Here is a 7,332-nt window from a genome sequence, read left to right on the forward strand (position 1 = left end):
GCAGGGTGGCCTCCAGCTTGAGTAACACTGTTCCCCCCCCCAAAAAAAAGCAGCTGTATCTGCCCACCTACCATGCAACCTTGCCTTGAACTCCTTGCAGCCAGCCTCCCAGTAGGGGAGCCTTCTCCCCCACTTTCTACAAGGGAAACTGAGGCCCAGAGAAGGCAGATGACTTGCCTGCTGCTTTTCCCCGGCAGACACTACAGGGCAGCCAGGGAGGTCAGGGAAGAGATTCTTTTCAGGGAACCCTACTGAGGAAGACCCATCCTCTGAGGTCCTGGCACCCCGTTCTCTGGGGGCAACAACAGGGTGACCACCCTTCCCGGTTTGCCTGGAGACGAGGTGGTTCCTGGGATGCAGGACTTTGAGTTTTTAAGCCGGGAAAGTTTGGGGCATGCTGAGACAAGTGGATCATCCTGGCTGTGAATGAACCTCCGCCTCAGCTTCCTTTCATGGGCCCAGGCCTCTGGGGTAAGGCTGCAAGCCGTGGTCACTGCGGACAGCCTCCGCCTGCAGCCTCTGAAGACCAACCCAGCTCTGCTGGGGTCCTCAGTAAATACCTGCGCCTGGGTCCCCTGCAGAGGAACGCAGACACTGGGAGGGGTGAGCCCAGTGCCCTCTGCTAGCGTTGCCACTAGCCACATATGGCTCTTAAAATTTAATTAACAATGAAATAGAGAGCTAAAAGTTCTTTGATGCAGAAGTCACATCTCCAGTGCTCAGAAAGCCACCTGTGGCTGGTGGCTATTGGGTTGAACAGAGCAGAAGAGAAGAGCTCCGTCCTGCAGAAAGTCCTATAGGGCGGTGGGTGCTTAGGCAACCTGAGAGGCAGCATAAAGTACAGGCTCTAGAATCACTGCCACAGGATCACTTAGCCAGTCTGTAAAATGGGAACACTATGAGCACCTTCCTTGGGGTTGATGTCAGGATGTGATGCTGAGAACACTAAAGTATATAATAAATGCTTAAAATGTGTATAGGTATGTCTGTATACATATACTGTTTATATATGTGGATATATGTGTATGTGTGTATAGGTTTTCTTTACGCCTTCCTACACTCAAGGCCTGAGTAGTCTTTAAGGCAGGATGACTCACTCTGCCATCCATGGCCTTTGCCTCCACTGAAAGTGAAGTGAAAGTCACACAGTCCTGTCGGACTCTTTGCTACCCCATGGACTATATACAGTCCATGGAATTCTCCAGGCCAGAGTACTGGAGTGGGTAGCCTTTCCCTTCTCCAGGGGATCTTCCCAACCCAGGGATCAAACCCAGGTCTCCAGCATTGCAGGCTGATTGTCTAGCAACTGAGCTATCAGGGAAGCCCCTTGCCTCCAGACTTCCCTTTATCAAACACAGCTGCATCCAGGGCCTAACGCATCCTCTATGCAACATCCAGCCTGTTTCACACTCCCACTGAGCTTGATGCTGGAAGCCCTGTTTACAGATGAGCAAACCGAGGCTCTGTGCACTGATGATGTCCACACAGCCAGTCCAGATCGGAACCCACTGATGTCCACACAGCCAGTCCAGATCGGAACCCGACTCTGTTTGGCCAGAACGCCTGTGTTCTTGGCACCATTGCCCCTACCTCCCAGAGGCCTCCCTGGAAGCTGAGGTCTCAGAGGCCAGCAGGGAGGCAGGAAACGGGCACGCTGGGCCCTCCTCTGCCAGACTCATTATCGGGGATAATTTTAGACTCCGTCCCACCCAGGCTCAGGCCTCGGAGGCGGGCCCGGTCTCCGCAGGTGCCCTGCGCTGCTGAGGGGGGACGCCTTTTGGAACTCGACAGAACTGGCACTCAGCACAGTTTTATAGAGCCCACTCTTTGTCACAGTTAAGCATTTTTCCCTTTTAAAGCACATTAATACTACAAGGAGTGGAGCCGGGGGAGTCACAGCTGAGTCACCTAATTTGCCCTTATGGGCTGCAGCTTTCAGCTTCTTAGTTTAGCTGCTCTTGGGTTCCTCAGACAATTTCTTTCCTCTCCCAGTGCCAGGGCAAGAAATATTTTGTCCTTTTGAACTGAACCACCCACTGTTTTTCACTTCTCTCGAGCACTCTCCCTTTTTTTTTTTTTTAAGGGATGCTCCAAGGGGGGTGGGTGGGGAGCTTCCGCCCACTAAATTATCCACGAAAACTCCCAAAAATAGAAGCTCTCAGCTGGGGTGGGAACGAGCCAGCAGATGGGGAAAAAGCAAGAGAGAAGCTGAATCAAAGCAAATAGAAGGCGTCCAGGTGGCCGTGGGGAGAAAGGCCCAGGGAGACTGTCAGGCATACGGGCTGGAGGAGACCTTGAATCACCGGCGAAGCCTTTTATTAGAATCTCTCCCCTCCGACAGCCTCCTAAATAAGAAACACAGGTATTTCTGCTGAGACATCACTTACTGATGCTGCCCAGACAACTGATTCAACACCAGGAATATTTAAGAGGGCTTGGGCAGCTTCGAGGCGAGCACCCACGGGTCCTCTCGCTGCGTTTATAGCCTGGGTCCTCCTCACCCGTCGGTCACCTTGACCGCCAACCCCTTCCTGGCTGGAAGGCAGACAGCAGTTAGAATGGGTCTGGGCTCCCGTGTGTTTCAAACACAGAACGTGGGAGAGACCCCGACATACGGAAGCCAGAATGAGGAGGCTTACAAATCTCTTATCACATGACCGCTGCCTGAGTACTTGCTGTGGGGCAGGTGGAAACTCACTGCCTCCTCTCAGCAACCCTAGGATTATCATTTTGCAGAGGAGGAAACTATAGCACAGAGAGGTTATGCAATTTGCTCTAGGCTGCACAGCCAGGACGCGGCCGAGATAAGGCTGGAGCCCCAGCTACCCGGTTCTAGAGCCCGGGTTCTGACCCACCAAGCAGTGCTGCCTCTCAAGTGGCAAATCAGTTGCTCCACTGAATATATGATTTTATATATATATATATATATATATATATATATATATAATTACCTTCAGCAGAAAGTCCAGAATCCCATAGGCAGCCTACAAAGGTCTATCAAATTTACCCCCATCCCTTCCAGCCTCATCTCTCACCTCTGACACCTCTGAACTCCATGCTTCTGCCTCCAGAAGTGCTCAGAGCCCCCGAACCATCTGAGTTTAACTTCCTCTCCCTCCCGTCTCTGCTCTCCTCTCTTGGGTAATTCCACTGGCCTCCAGGGCTTGCCCTGGATACTGTTTCTTTGAGGAGGTCTCAGCTTCCTCTGGCTTCCCTGGGGGCTCAGCAGTAAAGAATCCACCCTCAATGCAGGAGGGGCAGGTCTGATCCCTGGGTCGGGAAGATCCCCTGGAGAAGGAAATGGCAGCCCACTCCAGTACTCTTGCCTGGGGAATCCCACAGACAGTGGAGCCTGGTGGGTTACTGTCCATGGAGTCGCAATAGAGTCAGACACGACTGAGCAACTAAACAGCTTCCTCCCCTGTAAAATGGAGCTACATCAACCTCTTAGGGAGACGTGAGGACCTGAGATGTTGTATCTAATGACGCACTAAGGACAGTGCCTGGTATGCAGGAAGCACTCGATAAACATATAGGCATTAAAATTGCTCTCATCCTGCCACCACACGCAGCAGTTACACAAATACCCGCATCCACCAAAGATACCATTTCAGAGCGCTCTCATCCCTCCTAGAATATAATCCAGGTACCTCGCCGTGGCTATCATAGCCAGCCCCTGAGAAGGTCCCGGTGGTGCCCGCCTCCTCCCACCCTGCGGAACACGAGGACATCCCCAAACGGCAGTATGTGCCCACCGAGCTAGGTTATAGGAGAAGTGCGGCTTCTGCTTTGAGATCTTGGCTCGCTCCCTCAGGGGGCAGCCGGCCAGCACGCTGTGACGACCCTCAAGCAGTGCTTGGATGGGATCGCGTGGTGGAGGAGAGAGGCCTCCTGCCATCAGCCAAGACTGCAGATGAGGCAGCCACGCCAACCACAGAAGCTGCTCCAGGCCCACAGAGACATCACACGCGTGTTCCTTTAAGCCTAAGGAACCAAGACTGCAGGGAATGTCAGCAAACTAGCACTCGGCCTCCAAGACCCTCCCTGACCCCTCATCTCCCTCCCTCCCCCACTCTCTCACCGGCTGCAGCCTCACTGTCCTGCCCTACCTGGCCCCACCTGGTGACTTCTGTGCTTCCTTGCCCCTCACCTGGAACCCTTTGTCCCATGACCTCTCAAGGCTGGTTTCTTTGATCCTCTCGGTCTCAGTTTAAACGCCACCCTATGAACACATTCTTCTATGACCCTCATCTTCAAAACTGGCTCCTCTGCCCTGGAGCCCAACCTCTCCAAACAAATCTCCATCACAGTGCCTGTTGTCTTTCGGTAGAACATTTACCACTTGCCACAAATAAATGACATATTCACTATTCTACCCGAGGTCTCCCCTGCTTCCCAACAAAATATACATGCTACAAGCGGGGGACTTTGCTTTATCCTCAGCCCCAGGAATGATGCCTGGCATATGGTGGGACCTCCAAAAGTTTTGTTGAGTGAATAACAGAATGCAAAAATTGTCTCATCGGTTTGTTTAGTTGGTTATGACTCATTTCCCCACTAGATTAGTAGAAGAGGACCATGCCCGTCTTACTTGGGGTTTGGAATGATGTCTGGAATTGGTGGGTACTCAGTAAATAATCCCATCATATGTCTCCCGAGTGATGTCTATGCACCAGGCCCTCCCAGGCCTCCTTACATACTAATTCATTTGGTCCTCACAATCCTGTAGGAGGAAGACTACTATTCTCCCCATTTTGCAGGTGAGGAAACTGAGTCGCAGAGACCCAAGGTCCTCAGACAGTAAGGAGCAGACAGAGCGTGAACTTGGACAGCGGCAGCCTGGCTCTGGAGCCACACTCCCAGGTCCTGTCGAGGCTTGTCGAGTGACTGGCAGGCCGGCTTGAGCATCTGGCCGCCTTCTCAGCCGGCTGGGGAGGACCCTTGCTCGATCACATGGCCGAGGGGGTGGCTGGGATGCTCGGCTGGGGTTGGCAGGGAAGCAGGAACGGGGGAGGCGGCCGGGCAGCTGGAGAGGCTTTCCCCGTTTCCAGGCGATGGAAAGGTTCACCTCATGCGGAAAGAACGCCCCGTTCCGTGGCTGTGGCGAGGAGCGAGGTGTCTCCCCGGCCTGGTTCATTTCAAAATACATTGTCTTGCTTCTCATAGCCTGCCTGATCTGCTCTTGGAGGTTCTCATGACGGACTGTTCCCAAAATAATACCCGGCGCCGCTTTTTCCAACTCAGAAGTGCTGAATCTTGCTACCTCCCAATCAGCCGCTGGCTGCCTCCCAGAACCCTGGTAATCCCAGGGTCCCCCAAGCCGGAATGTGACCCAACAGGGAGATTTCCGAGGCATTTGGAGAGAACCCCGGACGCTCTCTGCCAGCTCATGGGGCTGCTGACGGCGAGTTTCCAGCGAGAGCCTGCCCCCGCGGCCGGGCGCCCTCCGCTGCTGCACCGGGGATGGAGCAGAGGCCGGCGGCAGCCCTCGGGATGCCCCGGGCCCGCGGGCATGGGGAAGATTTTCCTAGAAGCTGGAGAGCTGACGTGGAGAGAGAGGGAACGGGCTCGGCCTGCCTTCCTCCCGCTGCCGGCAGAAGGAAAGGAAAGGCGGGGGAAAGGGAAGCTTTATCTGCTTTGCATTCTTCTGAGTGCTCAGGCTGAAACATTCTGGCTTTTCTTTGGTTTAAAAAAATAAAGGGGCCGAGGTGCCTACACCCAGAGTTTTCTTCATGTTTCACTTTTTAAATTGTTTTCTCATTTATTTATCTCTGGCCGTGCTGGGTCTCCGTGGCCGCGCGTGCGCCCTTCTCTCGTTGTGGCGAGCGGGGGCTTCTCATTGCCGCGGCTTCTTCCGAGTCCCAGCTCCAGGGTGCTTGAGCTCAGCAGTTGTGGCTCCCCGGCTCCAGAGCACAGGCTCGGTACTTGTGACGCACGGGCTTAGTTGCTCCGTGGCATGTGGGATCCTCCTGCATCAGGGATAGAACCTGTGTCTTCTGCACTGGAAGGCAAGATTCTTTACCACTGAGCCACCAGAGAAGCCCCTCTCCTCATATTTAAAAAAAAAAGTCAACAAGGGACCTCCCTGGGGGTCCAGCGGTCCCAGAAAGGGTCCACATCTTCCACTACAGGGGGCGTGGTTCCATACCTGGTTGGGGAACCAAGATCCCACCTGCCACACAGTGCAGATAAAAAAATTTTTTTTTTAATTTTTACCAAAAAAATTTTTTAATTAAAAAAACAAACAAAAAAATCAATCACCTGTCTTGTTGCTTTATTGATTGATTCCACCAGATTGTCACATACCTGCACAATTCTGGACACGGGGCTACAGCTATGAGAAAAACAGGCGCAGAGCACCATCCTACCAGGGCTTACAGTCCGGGGGGGAGCTAAGGGAGAGGGCACACACAAAGATGACAGGGCTGGGCGGCGACACATGCGGGGGACGGGGGGGAGACAAAGTGCAGCAAGAAGGCAGAGAAGGATGAGGAAACGGGCCGGTTTAAACAGGTGGTCAGGGCGGGCCTCACGGAAGAGGTGACATGAGCAGAACTGAAGTATGAGAACCAGCTACACAGCTAGTTGGGGAAAGGCCTTGAGAAGAGAGGGAACGGCACGTTCAGAGGCCCTGGGGAAGTCTCCTTTATGGTAGACAACCTACTGTCACTGGAAATGTTCATGCTTTCACACACTGCACAAGTTTTCTGGACACCTGCCATGTGGCCCTGAACTTGCTGCTGGAGATACAGTGGGAAAACCAGAGAGAGGGTGCGTGTCTTCTGGAAACTCTCCACCCAGAGCGGCAAGAAACCTCAACAACATTACAGAGTGAGGTTCTAGGGCTGCAATGGGAGAGGCTTGCAGAGCCATGAACCACATGTGAGAGCAACAGAGCCCAGTCATGGGGAGTAGGGGGGGGGGGACCATCAGGAACAGTGTTGTCTAAACGGCATCAATGATAATAGTCACTAACATTTATTGAATGTTTATACTTGGCCCTTTTCCAAGTGTTTGGCATAAATTAACTCATCCAACCATCATAACCTTTGAAAGAAATTCAAATTTTTTTCAAAGATGATGAAAGAGGTTAAATGACTTGCCGTAGGTCACTAGGCGGAAGAGCCTAGAATCAAACCCTTAAAGAGACAGGACATACAGTCCACTTTCCCTTTTCTTGCTGCTAAAACAGGGACTTGATGGTAGGAGCTCACGCATCCATTTTAGGCCATGAGGAAGAGACTGCGTTAAAGAAGACAAAGCTGCCAGATGGAAGCAGCTCAGGGCCCTGAGGATCATGGCCCCTCCACAGCAGCCCTGGCCCTCCCACCC

This window comes from Ovis canadensis, chromosome 13 (assembly GCF_042477335.2).
Source record: "Ovis canadensis isolate MfBH-ARS-UI-01 breed Bighorn chromosome 13, ARS-UI_OviCan_v2, whole genome shotgun sequence".
Classification (NCBI taxonomy): domain Eukaryota; kingdom Metazoa; phylum Chordata; class Mammalia; order Artiodactyla; family Bovidae; genus Ovis; species Ovis canadensis.